The sequence below is a fragment of the Podarcis pityusensis genome (genome assembly GCF_964106645.2).
Source record: "Podarcis pityusensis genome assembly, chromosome: 3".
NCBI classification, from domain to species: domain Eukaryota; kingdom Metazoa; phylum Chordata; class Lepidosauria; order Squamata; family Lacertidae; genus Podarcis; species Podarcis pityusensis.
The window spans coordinates 81,411,205-81,435,070 of record NC_138026.1 but is presented as its reverse complement, the minus strand read 5'-3'; positions in this window follow the sequence as shown (position 1 = coordinate 81,435,070).

Below are 23,866 nucleotides of genomic sequence, written 5' to 3'. Positions count from 1 at the left end.
ATTGTAATAAAGGTTAGTTTATTTATTAAGTCTCAATCCTTAATGCCTGACAATTTATTTATACCCCAGATTTCTTAGTCTCTGAATTGTCAAATGGGTACAGTATTGTCATGTAAACATGTACCCTAATTTGCTTTAGCAGAACTGCACTACGCAGGTGCTTGCAGCATTCCCCCCACTTGAGATGCATGGAGGGGGATTTTTACCCCTTTGCAGATTTTCCCCTAAATATTGAAGGTCCATAGTTCAGTGGTGAAGCTTGCACTTCCCAGGTGAACGTCCCAGTCTCAGTCCCCACCATCTCCAGGTAGGGCTCTTCCAAGAGAGTTCCAAGGGTGGCAACACAAGAATGGAATTTGTGGAATTCTCTCCCAAGAAAGGTTCAGTTGACATCTTCCTTATGCGCCTTTAGGCACCAGGCGGAACTGTTCCTCTTCAACCAGGGCTTTGGCAGATTGACATCTGGTGCCCTTTTAAATTTGATAGGTGGGGTGGGGGGGTTATTGATTTTTTTGTTGTTCTTATTTTTATTATGTATTTTGTGGTTTTTATATTGTAAATCACCCTGAGATCTATGAATGAAGGGCAGCATACTACTACGACTAGTAGTAATGATAATAATAATCAGTGGGTTTTTTCTAAAAAATAATTAGGGGTACTCTCATTTTGACTCAAGAAAATCAACAGGGGGAAAAAATACAGTAAATGGACAAAAGCCCCCCCCCCCCCCCGGAAAGAAAGCACTGATAATGATGGTGGTGGTGGTGATGGTGATGATATTGTCCCCTGTCTGAAATCCTGGAGAGCCCCTGCCACTCAATATGGAATCTACATTGTAATCAATCAATACTGAGCTAGATGGTCTGACTCAATGTAAGTCAGCTGCCTATGTACATAATGTAAAAAGATGTAAGAGGAAAAGTCATAATACAATTTAGAAGATCTGCAGAGCATTGGTAGATGTATTTTCACCACATGGACTTCTGAAGAATCACCTTGCCCTGGGGGAGCAGAGAAGAAGCAGATATAGGTTCTTCAAGATGAAGAGTTGTTTTTCTTTCCTGTTTCACTGTCTAATTTTTATTGATGCTTATTGCAATAAGAATAAGAATTTATTATTTATATGTCGCCCATCTGACTGGGTTGCCCCAGCCACTCTGGGCGGCTCCCAACAAAAAATAGTAAAAACACAATACAACAATAATTTTATATAGTCTGCTTTGTGAGGTCCACCTGAAAAATGGTACACAATACCACTTGTCTCCCAACCAGACTGTAGTTTAATGTTGTGGATTATATGTGTACAAACAGACAAACTAAATTGAAACTTTCAATAGTAAAACTATTCCACAACCCGTCAGGATACTCTGGAATAGTGACCACAATGATGGAATGGATCCACCATGAATACTACATGTGCCTTATTTGTTATTGAAATGGCAAACATGTCAATTGAAGACACATTTTATAGCAAACCAGTCGATTGTATTTCAAAATAATGGGCAAGTGTGATGGGTGTGCATTCAGGAGAGATGCACCCCTTTTTATAAGTACTTGCTGCCACCACTTCAAAATCTCCCTGGCGTTGCAGCCAGCGACACTTCAGAGTTGTGGGGTTCCTCATGAATTAACACTCACCACTCCCTGGATTTAACTCACCATGCAAATCTATAGCATGGGCCCAAGCTGATTAGACATGTGAGTAAGGCAAGTCCCAAGCCATGTACCAAGTCAGTCAACTTCAGGATTCACATGTTAGACATTTTTCATGAATGGCCTTGGATTTTTTTTTAAAAAGGGGGGGGGATAGTAGGCTACAATTGAAAGCAAAACAAAATATTAAATTTCTAACATTCTAGGCTAGTATAATTCTAAATTGGTTTTCAGCACTAACTTAACGGACAGCAACCTTCTTACACTCCTCAGTGTGACAAACAGAAATCTCCAGGCAAATGGAGACAAAGCATGGTTAAAAACAACAACAGCTAGTCATGTTTATGTTGTCCCCTAGAAAAGAGAGGGGTTGGGTGAACAAAGGGGTCAGCGTCCAGTCAGAGAGGCATTATATAGGCAAGATACAATACTTAGCACCTAGTGAACCCAGAGAAACACCTGGAATAGAGTGTATCTGAAGAAGTGTGCATGCACACGAAAGCTTATACCAAGAACTAACTTAGTTGGTCTTTAAGGTGCTACAGGAAGGAATTTTTTTTATTTCGACTATGGCAGACCAACACGGCTACCCATCTGTAACTGGAACCTGGAATAGATGTAATCTTGAGATTTCCTCAACAAACAAGCAGAAAACATGTATTTGTATTGTTATGAGGGTATTTTGTTTTGTTTTGTTTTGTTTTGTTTTGTTTTTGATGGATGGAATAGGCTGTATGCCAAGACCCTTCTAATTCCTGGATCCAGCAGTGTTAAAATTTAAGCAAGGATTCAAATTCCTGGAATAGCCAGGCTAGCTTCCTGGTGAGGTGAAAGCTGGGGGTTAGAAAATCAAAGGCCAGGTCTGAGAGTTGAGAACTGATAGTTATGTGAGCAAGAAGTTGGAAGCAGGAGGCTAGAAAGCCAGAGAGAAAGGGCCATGTCTGATTTCTGCTTGAATCCAAAGCTGTGTCTATGGGAGAAGCAATAATCTCTTGGGGTGTTAATGCTGTGAACACATCCATCATAGGCTTAGGTTGTATATTTGTGTAAATAAACCATATATCATAAATACACCACAGCTTCCACTGTCCCTCATTCCGAAGAAAACACAAACCCTGGGTGAACTGAAACCCCTGGAATTCCACACTGCCCAGAGATTGGGGTGGCATGCAGCAGTATATTCAGCCAATGACACTTATTTAACTGTTCACTTTGAGGATCATGTAGTGCTTTTTTTCTATAAAAATGTTTAGGGGTACTCACGTTTTGACTCAAGAAAACCACCATTTTATAGTTCAAACTGGGCAAAATAAATACAGTAAATGGACAAAAGTACGAAGGTTCACAAAATGTTTAGGGGTATGTGTACCCCTGTGTACCCCCCCCCCCCAGAAAAAAGCACTGGGATCATAATAATTTAATAATAATAATAACCATGGAGGTACAGAATTCTAGAGAGAAAGGGGAGAAGGGTTGTACAGTGGCACCTCGGGTTACATACGCTTCAGGTTACATACATTTCAGGTTACAGACTCCGCTAACCCAGAAATAGTGCTTCAGGTTAAGAACTTTGCTTCAGGATGAGAACAGAAATTGTGCTCCAGCGGCGCGGCAGCAGCAGGAGGCCCCATTAGCTAAAGTGGTGCTTCAGGTTAAGAACAGTTTCAGGTTAAGTACGGACCTCCAGAACGAATTAAGTACTTGACCTGAGGTACCACTTTATCAATCTTCTCTACTTGTATTGAATCTGGGATCGCCTTATGAGGCAGTTTTATTTCCCAGAATGCAACTAACTAAACTAACTAACTATGTTAGGCTGTGTCAGACCATCTAGCTCAGTATTATTATTGACAATGATTGGCAGTGGCTCTGCAGGTTTTCAGAGTGCGTTATTTCCCAGCCGTACATAGAGATGCTAGGGATTGAAGATGGACCTTTGGTATGTGAAGCAGATGCTCTACACTGAGCTATGGCGCTTGTGCTGATCACCCATTCTAGAACCTGCCATCCAAGGTGTTACTGCAAAAGGTGAAGGAATACCAGGCCCAAGCTGGAAGGTCAAAATTTTGTTTCAAACCTCAGCTTTGGACCCGCAAAATGGCCCTGGTTATTTGCCACTGTTGTGCCTCTACCTCAAACCACTGGCGTTGCTGCAGTGTTGCAGCTGCTGGATTTGTCATAGCGCAATTTTGAATGCCAGGAGCGCAGATACACATCTACATCTGTGAAAATCCTACTGACGTATCTCACAGAGTGGTTGTCAAGATAAAGTGCAGAGCTCAGAAATCACACCTTCAAAGTCAACTCTGAAAGATAATGCAAATGATGATGCTGAGGTTGATTATGATAAATACTAATGCATTTCACATGACAATAGGAGTGAGTGAGTGGAGGTATAGAGAGCAGGCGGAAGGAACAGCTCCTGGGGCTGAACTTCAAAAACACTTGATTTTTAAGAAGGGCAGATAAGTCTTCAGTGGAGTTTATCAGATTCTACATAAAGAGTCTGCATGTGTCTATAAGATTTCCAACAAAGGCTTCAGAGATTTCTGCAGTGAACGGTATCCTGCCACACCATCATGACCCTGATTTTATGTCAAGGATCTCCATTATTTTTCAACATTTGGACAGTTATTACCAGTTCTTTGTTTGGCTTCATATGTCATGAAAAGTGGTGAAAGAGAATGCAAGAGTTTCAGGTATGTGTGTGATCTCTTCAGTGAACATAACAAGAGGCTGCTGGATCAAGCCAATGGCCCATCTAGTCCAGCATCCTGTTCTCTCAGTGGCCAACTAGATGTTTATGGGTAGCCCGCATGCAGGGCCCCTAGCACAACAGCACTCTGATTCCCAGCACATGCATGAGCTCCAGAGGCGGGCTAATGGTTCATGTTTTCCTGTTATTAGAGATGAAAAATGGGCCCATGAGACCTAAGACAAATTAAGGATTAGTTAAATTATGATAAAAGTGTGTATTGGCAACAAGTAATATATAATTGAAGTAAGGAATACACGGGAGGTCGGGTCTATAGTTCAAAGACCAAATCTTGCTTTATTGTTTTGTAAATAATTTTGTGTTCATTATTATTTTCATTTGTATTTTTGGTTTTCTTCCTTTCTCTCTCTCGGTGTATCAACAAAAAAGCAAATAAAAACTTTTTTAAGGAAAAGAAAATTGGGCCCATCTCAATATGTTGCAGGAATCATGAAATTTGAAAACATGACTCTATTGCCTAGCTACTTGTTCAATGCTTTTAAAACATATGTTGCCACCTTTAGGTCTCTTTCATTCTGTGTTCTGGTGCATCATGGGAGACTAGGACAGGGGTCATGAAATCCCACTCTAATCTGTGGCTTTACTGGCTTGTGTGAGCCACTTGGAATAACTTCTCCGTAAACATCCTTTGCAAATGTTCCTGCTCCTTGCTTGGAACACAGGTAATTGGGAATGCATGGCTTGTTCTAATGAGGTCTAGTGAGTCAATTGCCCTGCCTTTGGGGAAGGAGTAGGACTAGGGCTATGTACACATTAGCAGCTTGTAACTCACTGAGATCTCCCTGCTACACACACAGCATTTCAAGTTGCTTTTTGGGGGGCAAAAAAAATGAGAGGCACAAATACAAGATGGGTGACACCTGGCTTGAGAGCAGTACATGTGAAAAGGATCTAGGAGTCTTGGTTGACCACAAACTTGACATGAGCCAACAGTGTGACGCGGCAGCTAAAAAAGCCAATGCAATTCTGGGCTGCATCAATAGGAGTATAGAATCTAGATCAAGGGAAGTAATAGTGCCACTGTATTCTGCTCTGGTCAGACCTCACCTGGAGTACTGTGTCCAGTTCTGGGCACCACAGTTCAAGAAGGACACTGACAAACTGGAACGTGTCCAGAGGAGGGCAACCAAAATGGTCAAAGGCCTGGAAACGATGCCTTATGAGGAACGGCTAAGGGAGCTGGGCATGTTCAGCCTGGAGAAGAGGAGGTTAAGGGGTGATATGATAGCCATGTTCAAATATATAAAAGGATGTCACATAGAGGAGGGAGAAAGGTTGTTTTCTGCTGCTCCAGAGAAGCGGACACGGAGCAATGGATCCAAACTACAAGAAAGAAGATTCCACCTAAACATTAGGAAGAACTTCCTGACAGTAAGAGCTGTTTGACGGTGGAATTTGCTGCCAAGGAGTGTGGTGGAGTCTCCTTCTTTGGAGGTCTTTAAGCAGAGGCTTGACAACCATATGTCAGGAGTGCTCTGGTGGTGTTTCCTGCTTGGCAGGGGGTTGGACTCGATGGCCCTTGTGGTCTCTTCCAACTCTATGATTCTATGATTCTATGATTCTATGATTCTATGCTTTGTCATGTTGCTGTTCACATCAGAGTGGGGGCAGGGCTGTCTTCACCCAATGCACAATACAGTGGTACCTCAGGTTACATACTCTTCAGGTTACATACGCTTCAGGTTACAGACTCCGCTAACCCAGAATTATTGCTTCAGGTTAAGAACTTTGTTTCAGGATGAGAACAGAAATTGTGCTCCAGTGGCGCGGCAGCAGCAGGAGGCCCCATTAGCTAAAGTGGTGCGTCAGGTTAAGAACAGTTTCAGGTTAAGTACAAACCTCCGGAACGAATTAAGTACTTAACCCGAGGTACTACTGTACCTGATTTACTTCCTGGCACTGACCTCCAACTCAATGAAGCTGCTATCTGCAGGTCTGTTGTCATCTGTGCATGCACAACGCCTGCCTCGATAAAAGCGGCTTTGAGAGGAAAGTGCATAAATCAGGAGCATTTCTTAATAAGCTAAAGGATACCTATGGATTGTGGCTAACACCATGCATTCTCAGCTTCAAACAACAGTGGTGGGATTGCGCTGGAGTAAACGGTAATGTGAGCACAGCCTAGGTGACCTCCTTGTTCTTTGTAGCCCCAGCGATGATGTTTACAGTGCTAGCAGATAGCTGAGTCATGGCAACTGTTCATTGGCACTGTATGGGGAACTATTTTACTTAAAAATAAATGTGGCATTGTATGCACACAAGCCTGTGCAGTGAAAAGCACCACACAGAGAGAAAATGGCTTCAAACTGCTTCTGTTTCAGGAATTCTTTTCCTATTAAAAGTCAAAAGGTTACTGTGGGAACCGTCTGCCCAATTATTTACTTATTTTGCTTCTGGGAGCCATTTCTTCTGAGAGCATACATGTGACACAGGGCTGACTGGAGTCTGTGTTGGAACAGACTCCAATCAGCCCTGTGTTCAATTTTTAAAATACACGTTTGAGGACAAATGGAGATCCTAGAAGCAACAGGGGATCATTTATGTTTCAGAGAGAAAGGGGGGGGAGAGAGAACGAGGAGTTGTTCTTGTTGTTTGTAAAAATATAATGCTGAATTTCAGAAGGTGACATTCCTGTATAAAGATCACAAGGGCCAATGTCATCACCACTTTGGGCTAAACTACTTGTGACGGTGTACTGGAAGAAGCAAAGATCACCAGTCTTGAAGCAATGATTCTTCAACATCAACTTTGTTAGATTGGTCATGTTGTGTGGGTGCCTGATTATCGTCTTTCAAATCAACTACTCTGTTCCCAACTTAAGAATGGAAAGCAAAATACTCATGGACAACAAAAGAGGTTAAAAGATGCTCTCAAGGCAAATCTAAAAAAAAAAAGTGTTGTAAGCACTGCTAATTGGGAAACACTGGCCTGCGAGCGCTCCAACTGGAGAACAGCCTTTACCCAAGGTGTTGTGGACTTTGAAGACGCTCAAACTCAGGACAAAAGGGACAAACATGCTAAGAGGAAAGCATGTTTGGCAAACCAAGTGCTTGGACATTGCAGCTTCTTAGTTGGAATATTATTATTATTATTATTATTATTATTATTATTATTATTACCCGCCCATCTGGCCACTCTGGGCAGATATTTATACCCCTGCCCAGCCACTCTGGGCAGCTCCCAACAGAATTAAAAGCACAAGAAAACACCAAACATTAAAAACATCCCTAAACAGGGCTGCCTTCAGATGTCTTCTAAAAGTCAGATAGTTGTTTATTTCCTTGACATCTGATGGGAGGGTGTTCCACATGGCAGGCGCCACTACCGAGAAGGCCCTCTGCCTGGTTCCCTGTAACCTGCCTTCTCACAGGGAGGGAACTGTCAGAAGGCCCTCGGAGTTGGACCTCAGTGTCTGGGCTGAACAATGGGGGTGGAGATGCTCCTTCAGGTATATTACTCCTTCAGGTATTCAGTCTGTGAGTAACTTCTGTGTATGCCTTATCTCTAGTTCACATGCATGCTATGTTAGGCATAGTCTGCCATTTGGTATGCTGCAGGCTGCAATTGGCAGAGTGAATTTTGAATTGCTGATGATACACAGTAAACCCATTCTGTGTTTGTTTGTGTGTGTGTGTGTGTGTGTGTGTGTGTGTGTGTGTGTGTTTAGTATATCTTTAACCAAAAGACAAACAAACAGCCTTTTTTTCTCTTTGAGATCACTGCAGAGCGGGTTATTGCAGGGGAAATAATAATAATAATAATAATAATAAATTTTATGAATCCAGCAAGTAGAAAAAATGTATTTTGGCGATGTGTAATAATGGGGTAGGGGGCTGTTAGGAAGTAGTCCTTGGTATAAGGATCAAAAGGTTATGATCAATTAACTTTGTTCCAAGTAGACCTACTGAAATTAATTAGCCCAAGTTAGTCATGGTCTGGACCATAAAGAAGGCTGATCGCCGAAGAATTGATGCTTTTGAATTATGGTGCTGGAGGAAACTCTTGAGAGTCCCATGGTTTGCAAGATCAAACCTATACATTCTTAAGGAAATCAGCCCTGAGTGCTCACTGGAAGGACAGATCGTGAAGCTGAGGCTCCAATACTTTGGCCAGCTCATGAGAAGAGAAGACTCCCTGGAAAAGACCCTGATGTTGGGAAAGATGGAGGGCACAAGGAGAAGGGGACGACAGAATATGAGATGGTTGGACAGTGTTCTCGAAGCTACCAGCATGAGTTTGACCAAACTGCGGGAGGCAGTGGAAGACAGAAGTGCTTGGCGTGCTCTGGTCCATGGGGTCACGAAGAGTCGGACACGACCAAACGACTAAACAAGTCATGGTCATTGATTTTAATGCATCTATTCTAAGTAGAACTCGAAGACAACCCAGTATATTAACTTACAAGTGCACAAACATGTTCCAATTTTCACTTGCCACCTTTCAGAGGGTGCAGCTTCATCTCAGTCCAGTCTCCTTGAGATATTTGCTATCTCTCAGTATGGATGCCTGGGAGGAAAGGAAAAAAGAAGGGGTCAGTGTAATTATTTATATGCAGAGATGCATTAATAACATTGAAGCTTCTCTATTTCCTCGACAAGTCATATAACCATTTCAAATATCCTCCTGCGTTCTCCCCAGTCCTACTGGAATTAGTACAAGGGATAATGAAAGCAACTGAGTATTGAAAATGTCACCCCAAACTGAATATACAGGAAAATTATAAACATCCCAAACTTGTAGAACTGATGAGAGTCTGTATCTTATGGCCAGCACACAGATCTCCTTCATTAGCCAAACTTAATCTCCTTGCAATCGAAATTCATTATATCTCCCCCAAGTAGACTGATGAATGTGCAATCTGATGGAAACAGAATTCTAGTTCATCTAAAATTCTGATTTATCCCACAACTCATGCAGAAAAAAAACAGATTGCACTAATTTGCATTTCATCAATTGATCAATAAGAAGCACAGTTTCATTATTGTCCTGTCACTTATCATTCATGTGCTAATCATGGATGAGCAACTATGTACCATGACTATCCTTCCAAGATGCAGTCAGGTGATCCAAAGCGATGGTGGGACACTTGCCCTGCATACCAGTGAGATTTTGGGAGTCTTGTGCAGAAAGGATGAGTGAGAAATTTGTTCAATTCACATTTCTTCAGTTTACCAACCTAATTTGCACTTTCTGAACCCATAGGTGAAGTGAGGTATATGTGACTGGGTGTGGAAACTAGCCTACTGTACAAAAGTAAAATTGACATTTGTTGCGATACTCACTTTTGCCTCTGGCTGCACTCAACACTGATGTGCACTCACTGGAAAATTCCTCCAAAGGGAATGTGGCTTTTGGGCTGTAAGGTTCCCACCTCAAGGAAATGATAGGTCAGATGGTCTCCACCATACAGTCTCTCAGCAGAATGATGGGGACAACTGGTATTTATTGCTTCTGGGAGCACCAGGCAAGCAACTACATTCAACAGGCCACAGATTCAGCATGAGATGAACTGGCTGCGTGGTATGATGGCTAGGCTCTGTCTCCACAGTCGGAAACAGTAATGCTTCTGAATACCAGTTTCTGGGAACTGAAAGAGGGGAACATGCAGTCATGTCCTGCATGTGTGATTCCCACAGCCGTCTAGTTGGCTATTGTGGGAACAGGATACAGAACTAGCTGGACCATTGGCCTGATTCAGCAAGCTCTTCTTTTGTTCTTACAAGGAATGAGAAATCAATCTGAGAGAGTGTGTGTGTGTGTGTATATATATATATATATATATATATACTGTGTGTGTGTGTGTGTGTGTGTAACTGCAGAGCACACCAAGCCAGGGTGCAATTATACTGCAGCCACCCAGTACAACCTACTGAGCTGAACTATAGCTACATTCCTACTGCCAAGCCAGTTCAGCCAGTGCTGTACATTTTCCTTCTCCCCAGAGATGCCTTCCTCAGAAAGGGCTGAAGTGCAGAAGAGTTCAGCTCTGCACACCGAGCTTCCCGATCTGTTAGCCATATCGCCAGCAGTCTCTAATATCTCCCTTGATAGATTCAGTGAATCCTCTATTTTCTCCTTCCATCCCAAAGGATAGTATTCTTCACCCGCAGATTATAGTCTTTTAGCAGCATCTCTGCATGACAAATTGCCAGAATCTTATCACGCCTGACATCAAGAGCCTACTTCTCGCTTCTACTATAAAGCATTGCCCCCACAACTCACTTGGCAGATTGCCCCAAGGCCATGCTTACACCTTAGACCAGGTGCTATTTCCCCAGAAATCTAACAATTTCTTCCTCTTTCATTCCAAAGAAAAAATAACAGTGTCTCTAAAGTTTTGTTTTCAATAAGGATGCTCTTTTGATATGCCAATATATATACTACTGGTTTTGTTAAGAAAAATACTGGGCTACGTTAAGTTCTTTTTGCTGTATGAGAATGTTCAATAACTCTCAATAAAATAGTTTGAAGGAAATACAACTGTGATGGCACCTTGCTTTTATAGGTGATATAAATATCTTTAAAATGCCTTTCTTTATCAGTCTGCAGAAAATTGGAGTCAGACACCGAGAAAGAAAAAAAGAATAGCCACATATCTCCTCAAAGGAGGAAGCACCTTTAACCATCAGGGTACCAGGTAATTTTGTCTTTTGGGCTGCTTCACTAAACTACAGTACAGGGAAGTGACTGTCCCAAAGTAAAAATGCACTACTGAGGGTTTCCCCAGCCACTCTGGGTGGCTTCCAACAAAATATTAAAATACAATAGTGCATCAAACATTAAAAGCTTCCCTAAACAGGGCTGCCTTCAGATGTCTTTTAAAAGTCTGGTAGTTGTTTTTCTCTTTGACATCTGGTAGGAGGGTGTTCCACAGGGAAGGTGCCACTACCGAGAAGGCCCTCTGCCTGGTTCCTTGTAGCTTGGCTTCTCACAGTGAGGGAACCACCAGAAGGCCCTTGGTGCTGGACCTCAATGTCTGGGAGGAACGATGGGGGTGGAGACACTCCTTCACGGCTTCAAGGCACTGTGCAGGGCTCCCAGCAAACACTGCCTACCTGCTGAGAGCCCTACACTGTGATGACTTGACAGTCAGGGTCCAAAGCAAGCACTGCCAATCAGCCAAGTGGTGGCATTTGCAAAGGGCCATGTTGGGTGCTATGCATCTGGACTGCACAGGCAAACCCCTTTTTGGACCCAACCACAACTTATTTTCTCAACACCTGATGTGTGCAAGGAACACCTTTTCTCAGTTTAGGCTGGTAGACCAACCTCACCCTTTCCTGGACTGGGACAACTTGACCGCTATGATTCATACATTGGTAACATCACTACTGACTACTGTAATATACTCTGTGTGGGGCTTGCATTGAGATTGGCTCAACAGCTGCAGCATTGAGTGGACCACCTGGATATGCAAATATTGCACCTGTGCTGAAGGAACTGCACTGGCTACAGATCAGCTAAGGGACCACAATCATAGTTTTGTTATTAACATATAAAGCCTTGAACAACCCATGAGAAGGTTACCTGAAAGACGGCCTGCCCCTATTTAGACCCATACGATCACTTAGAATCAATCATCTCGGTAAATTAGACTTACAGTATCATACCGTACAGAATGTTGTGGGGCAGTGATCCACAAACAGACATTTTCACTTGGACTAGGACCAGAAAGCTACAAAATCAAATCCCTACACAAACTAACCTACCTCACAGGGTTGTTGCAAGGATAATGTGGGGTGGGGGGCAGGGAGAAAAATGAATACCCCCTGAATATCATTGGAGGTGTACGACATAAAAACAATATGATTTTTAAAAATACAACAGAAAACCAGAAAGTAGTATAAAAAACAGAAAGCAGTATAAAAGCAAATAAAACAGATTCAGGAGATTTATACACATAAATCAGGGTCTGATGGTTCAGGAAAAGCCTGAACAAAATATGTATGTGTTTACAAGATGTATGATTGCTGTTGCTTCATGTATGGCAGAGGGAAGGGCATTCCAGAATACAGGGACAACAACACCCAAACCATCACACCTTGCTGGGTAATCACTATCCTATAATTTTGACATGAATCTTAGTGCAAACCAGAGATGAAAATGTTTTCTTTAAAAAATAATAATCTCAACTTGGAAATATTAGTATACACTTTAATTTTCTCTCAGATATTAATATTTCTGAGCTGTCAATGCTTTACTGCATTTTCCGCTAAAATTATTACAACTCTGTGATTTTGCCGATTTTTCAAACCTCTAGTCAATAAGAGCAGCAATATTGAAATAAATGGTGGTGGCTTCTTTGAATGCTATCGATTGAGTCTGCAATCCCTTACGCACATACCTGACAGTCAGTCTTGTTGAAACTAGTGCTTAATTCTACATTAATTTTGTGAAGACATGTATAGGATTGCACTATTACAGCCCAACCCCTCCAAACGCCTACTCAGAAGTAAGTTTTATTGATTTAGTTTCATGCCAGAAAAGTGTAGGATTGCAGCCTTGGTCTCCTTTCAATGTTTTCTTCAACATTTCAGTTAAGAAGAAGTGAAGTCCTGGTTAAATTGTTCAGTTTCATGGAGTGCATTTTGCCTTGTTAGGAGAATTGGGTTAAAGGGAGAGGGAATTAAATTAACATTCATTTATACCTCACATCTAATCCCTTCAAAAGTAAAGGCAGGTAACAGATGTAGGTTTGCATTTACCAGAGGCAAATATGGTACATATTAGGGATATGCAGCGATCACAAGTTTTACCTTTCATCTTCCTTTGTAGCATTCAAAAGCAGCCCAATGAATTTTGGATCCAATTTTGTCATTCCACTCGGTGTCAGGTCCACTCTTTTGATTGCTATACAAGATTCCTACTGCATCAGCAGGACAGTAAGGAAGGCTTAAGTATTGCCTCCAACGCACCTTTTCTGAGCCTCTAGTGCATAGATCAGTAATCACATGTAGATTCAAAAGGGAAGAGGTAATCGCAATGTGTTCATGAGCCCAAAGGCTGTGCCTTGAAGGCTATGCCACAGAGACCAAAATATTACTAGCTCTTTCTTAATTGGTTTCAAGCCCGGTTGTTGTCTGAGCAGTAGATCCTATGTTCCAAAATCTACCAAGCTGATTTAACTGGAGATACTAGTGACTCAACTCAAGCAGGCCTGCATCCGATCACTTGACTAGATATTTCTAAAATAAAATTAGCATATCCTTTTGTTTTCTTTTAGCTGTTGTGCTTTTTTTGAGCGGACACATTCCATCAACCTTCATCAACCTTGTAATTGTATCTCTGGCCCATTTTAAAAACAAAACAAAACCAGTTGCCTGAAAAGCATCCAACACTGTAAAAAGTAACACTCTTCATTTTTGCAAGACATTTTTGCTGCAAGTGAGTTGTATTTTTCTTTGTGGTTGTTCTAATTGCCTCCTTTAAGGTCTTTGCTGTTCAGGTCCTATTGATTTATGGCACTGCTGGAAATTATTCAGGATATCTTCAATTTTCTTCCTCATTATTTGTCATTTCTCTAGCACTTTTCATTGCAGCCTGATGCTCTGAAAGCATTGACAGATCGAGCATATTCGTTCTTTAACCAGCTGCATTTCGGGTTGAAATAGTAGTAAGATTCCTGCCACATCCCTGCAAAGCTCAAGGTGTGATTTACCCATCCCCGCAGGAAAACAAAGAGACCTTTACCATTGCTTTTATGTAGTTTCCTCTTTCTTAGAAGCAATTGTTCAGCAGGAGCATACACAAAACCTTTCCTTGTGTTCCTGTCTGCTAAATATATCAGGCATTCAATATTTTCTAGCCTTCCAAGTTCCCCAGTTCTTCCTTGCAAAGCTAGCATTTGGCCTCACTTGATCTGCCTATTACTATTCTTCACTGGGCCCAGTGCCATCGTGCTGCTTTTTAAATTTCACTTTCTCTATAACTAATCACTACAGTGGTACCTCGGGTTAAGTACTTAATTCGTTCCGGAGGTTTGTTCTTAACCTGAAACTGTTCTTAACCTGAAGCACCACTTTAGCTAATGGGGCCTCCCGCTGCCGCCGCGCAATTTATGTTCTCATCCTGAAGCAAAGTTCTTAACCCAAGGTAATATTTCTGGGTTAGCGGAGTCTGTAACCTGAAGCATATGTAACCTGAAGCATATGTAACCCGAGGTACCACTGTACTGAAAACAGACCTTCCAAATGTCCCTATTTTCCAGGGACAGTCCTGGATTTACAGAAACTGTCCTGGTTTCCGATTTGATCCCAGAATGTCCTGCTTTTGCTTAGGGCATCCCTATTTTCATCGGAGAAATGATGGAGGGTATGGAGTTATGCAACCCCTGAACCAATGAGATAAGTAACTATACAACCTTTAGAAGATATCTGAGGGTCGCCGTGTATAGGGAAGGTTTTTTAAAATGTTAAACGTGGGTTTTTTTTGTTGGAAGCCCCCCAGAGTGGCTGGGGCAACCCAGGCAGATGGGTGGGGTATTGATTGATTGATTGATTGATTGATTGATTGAATAAGACATCCCTATTTTCACTGGAGAAATGTTGAGGGTATGTGAAAGCATAGATCCTCTCCGTACCTCTCCCAGCACTTCTATTTGCAAATCTCTGCTCCATTTTGGCATATACATGTGTTTCTCATTGTACTGCTTCTTTAACAGACTCTGATATATTTTAGAGAACTACATCCCATTTCCCTCAATAACCTATGATTGTTTCATAAAGGTAAAAAAAGGTAAAGGACCCCTGGAAGGTGAAGTCCAGTCAAAGGCGACTATGGTGTGTGGCGCTCTTCTCACCTCAGGCCAAGGGAGCCAGCATTTGTCCACAGACAGCTTTCCAGGTCATGTGACCAGCATGACTAAACCGCTTCTGGCACAACGGAACACTGTGATGGAAACCAGACCGCATGGAAACGCTGTTTACCTTCCTGCCGCAGCGGTACCTATTTATCTACTTGAACTGGCGTGCTTTTGAACTGCTAGGTTGGCAGGAGCTGGAACAGAGCAACAGGAGCTCACCCCGGCATGCAGAGTCAAACCGCTGACCTTCTGATCAGCAAGCCCAAGAGGCTCAGTAGTAGACCACAGCGCCACCCACTCCCCTTAATTGGTTCATACAGGAGTGTAATTAATACCAAGATATAGCTGTTGTTGTTGTTTAGTCATGTCCAACTCTTCATGACCCCATGGACCAGAGCATGCCTCCCACAGTTTGGTCAAACTCATGTTAGTAGCTTCGAGAAGACAAGAACACTGTCCAACCACTGTCCAACTCACTCTGTCGTCCCCTTCTCCTTGTGCCCTCAATCTTTCCCAACATCAGGGTCTTTTCCAGGGAGTCTTCTCTTCTCATGAGGTGGCCAAAGTATTGGAGCCTCAGCTTCATGATCTGTCCTTCCAGTGAGCACTCAGGGCTGATTTCCTTCAGAATGGATAGGTTTGATCTTCTTGCAGTCCATGGGACTCTCAGGAGTCTCCTCCAGCACCACAGATATAGCTAGTGTACCTGCAAAAATGGAAATGTTTCTCCCTCAAGCTTGCCACAGATTTTTCAAAATCAAAATCTCTGAATCATCCAAAAATGCTTTGGCAGTCATATAATCATGGAATTGTAAAGTTGGAAGGGACTCAAAGGGTCATCTTGTCCAACCCCCTGCAATGCAAGAATCACACGTTTAAAATATCCCTGGCCCATGGCAATCTGTCAAGCAGCTGGCCTTGTATTGAAGTAAACCCAAAGGGTATCAAGGTGGAAGAAGATGCTTTTATCTTCCAACCTGGGGGCTAAAGCATAGGGAAGAAAGAGGAACACATGCAAACAGGATATGAATGCAAAGCCAGTTAAAAGTTCAGAGAATCATCATTACTGAATGAAAATGAAGAACAATGGTTTACGCTTCTGAGGGCAAATGCCAAAAAGGTACTTCTCCCTCCCCTTTCAAAGATGCCATGATATACACAGGATATTACTCCTTTCTGTATCAAAACATTCCATTAGCGTAGCGATAGGCGCTATCTCCTTGCCTTAGACGAGCAGTTAATGCAGCAATTATTTCAAGATGATAAAATCTCCTTTCTTTCATTATTCTTTGTGAATTGCCCATTAAAAATCTCAGATGCTTCAGAAATTAAAATATATTAATAGGAACATAATTAAGTTCTTATTGCTTTTGTCATTTAAAGTAAGTTAGCCAAATGGCAAGAGGGTCTCCAAAAAGTGTCTTTCAATGAACAATTTAAATTTAATTAATACACAGTAACAAGCTCATTAAATTTAAGTTAAATGCTGATTTCTGACAAATTGTAACCTTTTAGTTGGCTTAAAGCTTCCATTTACCTTGGCTGGCAGAGCAACAAATTGCACTTTTGAAAATGAACAAAGGAAGCATTATGGGTTATGTTGACATGAATATATGATCCATTCCTCCTGCCTTGAACATCATACCTCCAGAAACCCCTTTTTATGAAATCCAATTGTAAAAAAATAATTTTAAAATGGGGCCAACAGTCTATCCTAAATTCACCATCTAATGTGCGGATACAGAAGCTGGTGCCGCCAGATACTGCTGCACTACAGCTCACATGATCCCAAATCATTGGCCATGTTACTTTAGACTGATGGGGCAGTCCAGCATCCAGAGACCAATTGGTTCCTTGTTCCTGTTTCCAGCCTGGCTTCTTATCCATTTACAGCATCCCCATTCTGAATTCATTCCCTGGCACTGACAATCCCAACTCCCCTGAGAAGGGGACTTAAAGGGGTTTTGCCCTGGGAAGGAGTTGCAGAAGGGTCAAGTGGTCTATCAGGCCATTCAGGATGGTGAAGGAGCTGAGGTTTGTATGGTGCCTCTGCCCCAAACACATTTCCAACTAAAATGGAAATGCAGTTGCCTTCTGACTGCACACCATGTTGGGTTTTATTTTTGGCGTTCAAGTCATGCCAACATGAAGCCTTCATCATTCAATCCTGCAGGTGGGTTTCTCTGCTGGACATATGCTATTGCCATCTGCGCAGGAGCACCAGAGGATATTTGTAGTGGTGATGACAGCTTGAGGGGAACGAAAGTATAATTAGTTTGCTTATTTTTACTTACAGAGCAATCCCTGGCATGATTACAAGGAAGGAAGCAAATGTCACTTTCTTCAATGGGGCTTACTCCCAGTAAGTGTGTTTAGGATGGCATGCTTTGGTCTTTTATTAAAAAATTACAATTTCAGGGATTTATTTTAGGATCAGACATGGGAGAATGTGATTGAACTCCAACCTGATACCTGAAGGAAGATTTTTCAGATGGGGGGAAGCTCTGGATTATTTTGGACAAAACTTTATAGGGTTGGGTTGCCGCTGCCATCAAATTATTATTATTATTATTATTATTATTAAATTATTATTTTATTATTTATACCCTGCCCATCTGGCTGGGTGGCTTACAGCATATATAAAACGTAGGTGTGAATACCTGTTGGAGTTCCACATTGGTTCTGATGCAGTGTAATGAGAAATTAAAATGAACAGCAAATATATTGATCAAAAAAGGTCATGTTATTAGGAGGGGAAACCATTAACAAGAGAGACATGGGCATAGTCATGTGGCTTTAGAACTCAGATGTTAACAGTCAACATGATTTTCTCACTGCACCAGCCACAGGAAGAATGCTGTGAGGAGAGACGCCCGTTGTACATCACCTTCGTAGTCCTGAAAAAAGGCTTTGTATCTTGTCAGCCAAAATGAGTCTTCATACTGCTAAACAAGATATAATGCCTAAGTAAGCTTCACAAGATGACTGTGTCCTCCTTCCACGATAACATGCACAGCACCGTCCTATATGACCACTTACACTCAGACACCTTCCCTATAAAGAGCAGCGTGAAACACCAACTCTCTTTGGCATATTCTTTTCCCTATTGCTTTCGTAGGCCTTCAGCTCGACTGAAGATGGTGTGTACATCCATTCAAGAAGCGACAGGGGGCTGTTCAACCTGGCACATCTCTGCACCAAGTGTGGCAGGTCCGTATTCAAAAGATGTTGTTTGCAGATGACGCAGCCTTGACAGCACACTCCGAGGAATCTCTACAGAGACTCACCAACTGTTTGCCCAAGCTTGCTAGGAGTTCGGCCTTACCATCAGCCTGACAAAGACTAACATTGTGAGTCAGGACGTCACCAGAACTCCACACCTCAACATTCATGATCACACAACAGGTTTTTTACAGCTGATGTCTTATTCCACCTTTTTTTCCAAAGTTGTTCTCCTGATTAACAAAAGTTGAAGAATTTCAATTGAGTGTTGTTGCTTTTGGGGGGGGGAGGGGAACTGAATTATTTTAGAATCACTGGTTGCGATCCCAAGATATCCGATTTGAAATTGCATTTACATCCGTCTCCCAATGATAATAGATGGATGCGGTGTTTTAAAGTATTTATTTTTGCCAACTTGAGCCAATTATATATAATTTCTGCCAAGGGGACTCGCAGCTAGTCACAATGGAGAAGAGATGTTTTAATCCTAACAATCTAATAGGTCCTTTAGTGCCAGCAGATAATTCCAGGAGTGGGAAGAGGGAACACCATCCAAATTTACAGAGATACACTGCGTTAAAGCATGTACTTTAAGTGAAAAATGTAAAAGACCTTTGGATAAATCATCATGGGATGGAAGAGGAGATATCCTGTAAGATAAATGAAAACTTCTGGGGCTTAAACCTTGACCTATCCTGAAGAAAACATTCCATAAGGAAACAATGATAGACACTGTGTGGGTGAATTGACTTGATAAATAAGGAGCACCTTGAATTGAAATGAATCCCTCTGGCACAAGGGGAAGATTGGGGAGAAAACATCCAGCTGAAAAATGAAAATCATAATCATATTTCAGAGTCTCTAAGAAAACATACTATATTATTATACAATAGTTCCCTGAACAGTTTAGATGAGAAGTGAACTGAGTATTTTCAGCCAATGGTAGCTAATATAAGGATGGGAACCTATTTCAGTCCAAGAGTCTCTTTCACCTATGGCCCCCCCTGCTGGGGGCTGCATGCCAGTGGTGAGGGGGGCCAGGAGCAACAAGCAGGAAGAGACTGCTCAAGAGACTTTGGGGGGGGGGGGTCAGGGAGCTGCAGTCACCTGTCCTGAACTTTCATTCTCCAGTTGTAAGCCCAAGTCTTTGCTCTTCAAATTTAGGAGAATTGAATGACCGGACTTCAGATACAAAATTCTTTTCTGAATGAGGCAATGTACCAGGCTGAATTCTCCTGGACAGTGGTCAAGAAGAATGATAAAGTGACCAAGCGGTGAAACTATATGTGACACATTAGATGCATTTTTTTCCATGAAGTTTTCTTGTTTTGCAAAATGGACCAACAGAAGCTGCAAAATCTCAGTTTAGTGACAGAGAGAGAGGAGGGGGAGGAACTTCTTGCCATTTCCTTTCTGGCAGTTTTTCCATTAAAAAATCGATCACCCATTTCCCCTATTTTTTCAGCTAAAGTTTTCTGAAAGGGCTGAAAGGTGGGGCAAGGCAGGCAGAAAAGACATTGCCTGATGACCATCAGAAAGTTTGTCTCCCATCACAGTTCCCGTCACTTTGCAAGCCAACCTGAGGATCTTCCTCCCTGCCTTGCAAGGCAGTTGGGTCTTACCCACCTGTGAAGGGGCCTTAGGGGTGCTGCAGGGGGTGTCACACCTATGAAGTAGAATGGAAGGTGAGAGGCGGGGAGACAATGAATTTGGGCACCCCAAGGTCCGCCACTGGTAGCCCTGGGACTTTGAAACAGTACATGGCATTTTTTTGCACCAGAATTTTGCTTAAACATTTCCAAAGCATTCCCTGTGCTGCTGTTTTTTCCCGTTTTTGTTTTTTATATATTTGCTTCATTCTTCAGGGTTTTGTAAATTTGCATTTCACTGAAAGCTTTTCTTGTTTCATGCATCATTTTGTGGGAACAGACAGAACAGTCCCCTCAGTGTCATACCCTTGTCACAGAAGACATGCCTAGAAGCATTTACAGGCACAGATGTTGGATGTCCAACACACCATGATGGAATCAGTTGATCCCTATTCTAACGTTAACAGAGAGATGTTCATTTTGCTATTTTTCTTTGCCTTGAAAGGTACTTTGAAGACATTTAAAACTGGAGGGGGGGGAGAGATGCCACATGAATGCATTTAAAATGAGTACAAAGATAAATAATAGAAATAGGTTACTTTTTCTCCCAGGACCCAGAACTCATCTGCATGTGGAATCTATTTCCCTGAGCAGACTGGAGGGGAAAACAACTGAGGAGCATACGTGTTAATATTATGCTTTTATGGTTAATTGCTCTTCTCGGCATGTTTCCCCCCACTCTGTAAAACAAGTAATTAGGAGTATTTACCATAATTAAAGACCAATTAAATAATTTCTGTCTTACCCTTGACGTGAGGCAAGTGGCTAATTAACCTAAAATTGGCCACAATCCACGATCCACTTAGAGCAAAACATCGTCATAGACATCCGTAGATCTCCTACATGGTAAATGAGCTGTGGACTGCAGCATCATGCTAACATGGCAGTTTTTTTATTCACATTATGCCAGGACCAGGCTTATGTTCTACCTCCACTGCCGGAGTCAGTAGGAGGAAGGGAAAGGAGATTGTTAGCCGCTTTGAAACTCCTTAGGGCAGTGATAAAGTGGGATATCAAATCCAAACTCCTCCTCCTCCTCCTCCTCCTCCTCCTCCTCCTCCTCCTCCTCTTCTTCTTCCTGCCATCCTGTTCACCTGCTGCATACCTGTCTGCCATGGAGCTTGCAAGCAACGCCACGGAGCATCCTGGAGATTTCTGCTAATCATAGCGGTGGTCCTCACTCGTGGTCAGCATGCGCAACAGAACCTGCTCCTCTTGGCCCACAAGGTGATGTTGTAATTGTGGGAAACGAGAAGCAACACACCAAGAGAATAACAAGTACGTGCTTCGTTGTCCAGAAGAGGCAACAGGTGTTTTTGAGGAGGTGCAAGAGGAGAGTGAGTGGTGCCACCTGCGAGCTTATCTCTCTCATCGTGTGTTAGCTTACCTGCCCCACTGAGGGAGAAGGAAACTGCAGTGGCTGTGAGTACACTTTCTCCATGGGGCCTGTTTGTGTGCAATGGCTGTTTCTTATGCTTCACGCATCTGGGCTATGATCCACCAAGGCAAACGTGCTGGTGAGTGTTTGGCCTGCAGGTGCAATGGATGGCATCAAATCCCTAGCTTATCTTTCCCCCTCATGGGGGTGGGGTGGAGTCTGGACAAATCATTAGTCTCTAATGCATGTAGAAATGATGCTGAGTAACATGGTGTACAATTGGCAAACTGAAAAAGGTAATATAGCAAAACGTTAGGGCTCCCTAAAAAATCTGCATTGGTGACATGGTTTCTGATTAGAGCTTCACTAGGAATGTCTGACAGAATGCTGCATAAATGCACCTCCTGAATACATATTATTTTAAAGACTGGAGAAAACGGAGGTCTTTGAATTTTTGTACCATATTTGTACCAGTTAACCTAACTTTAAAAATTATGAGTTTCTCTAAAGACTCCAGATGGCATAATCTTTCTATATTTGGCTTTATATCCCGGGAACAGATCATGTATTTTAAGATTACCATTTGGGAACATCAAGAGCTCTCACGAGGAGGGGGAATATTATGTACTTTAAAGGCAGGGCATAAAATAAAGGCTAAGGCTGAAATGACTTCTTAATTAACTCAAAACAAACATTTACCTACCACTCACCATGGGAAAAGTATATTCCAATTAAGAACAGTCTTTAAACAGACTGAGAAATGTTTTATTCAAAGCAATCACTTGCATTTCATCTTTTCAGAGCATTTCATTTCATTTTTTTTTTCAAAAATAAAATAAATTGAAAGGAGTGTATACGAAAAGCTTTTTTCATATTTTAGAGGGCATATCATTCAGGTTACTGGTTTAGGGGAAGAAATCTAGCAAATGTGAATGATAAGAAAGTGGCTGTTGCCTCTAAAGAGATTATTCTGAGCTGCATGTGGTCTCTGAAATGTACAGCGATCAGTGCTGGGCATCGGAGTTCAAGGATGCTGTTGACAAATTGGAAAAGACTTAGTGGAAAGCTACAAAGATTATAAGGAGCAACAACTGAAATAATTGGATACATTTAGTCTAAAGAAAAGGAAATTGGGGAGGGGAACAAAAAGGTGAGAGGATCTCAGAATGAAATGAGAGCAGGAGGAATTGACTGCTGTATCTACCAAGCATTGCATGAGAAGCAATTACTGAAATGTAGGTTGAGTTCACATGACCATCTTGGCATCTTGTGGCCAGCAGTGTATTGGAGCAGGAACATGGCAGAGAGCACAGACTGTGTGTATCAATTCAATCCAGATTTACATTTGGCATGGTTATGTTTGCAGTGCCTTGCCATAAAGGGAGGTGGTGCCCTCTGAATATTGTTGGGCTGCAACTCTCACCATCCCTGATCATTCTCCATGCTGGCTTGGGCTGATGGGAGCTCTAATTCAACAGTATCTGGAGGGCAGAACATTGACTATCCCTGCCATAAGGTTCTGTATTATCCGGGCTGTATTAAGCACCTGACAGCAAGCACAGAACTATCGTGGATCTTTCCCTGCAGCTGACAGACTCTGATGTTGTGTTTTAAATTTACTAACACATAAACCGAATCAAAATAAAAATAACAAATATTACGTTAACTGCTGATGCATGTATTTGAAATTTATGAAACATTTTACACCGTCTTCTTTTTAATTGATATTATTTCTTTCTGTGAAACCGTTGAATGGTTGAGCCCTTTTTGTTTGACTGCAAAAACCACATATTATTAGAAACTAATTAGGCAAATATGTGACTCATGGAATATTGAGCAAGCTGTTTCCTGAGACAGAACCAGTGATAAATAAGAACTTTTCAATAACTCTGTAGCTTGCTACCTAGGGAGTCCATAGGTGATAACTGAGCATGGCCTAAATATTTAATATAATAACAGCTGCAAACAACAACCACATTGTTGTAGTAGTAGAAGTAGTTACACTTTTGATCAAGAATCCTGATTTATTCTGAAAGGGAGGTCAGCATTATTGTCACCATAGTACAGATATATATGAGTAAGGCTAAGACACAGTGACTCCCTGAACTTTATGAGTTTGTGACAGAGGACTTCACAGCTCATTCTCTTAGCCACCAAAAAACCAAAGTCCCTTAGCATATATGGAGAACCCAACCGTTTTGCCTTAATTTTCTGAATAATCTGCACCCGCAATAACTTTTGTTCTTTACTTCATCTCCATACATTTCCATAACTGTTAACTGCAATACAAGATGCAAGGGGGGGGGGGAATTGCACTGAACCCTCAAGTCCTCAGAGAGGAATTCTTCTCTTCTTTCTGTCTCTAAAATAGCCCCATAATCTAAGGA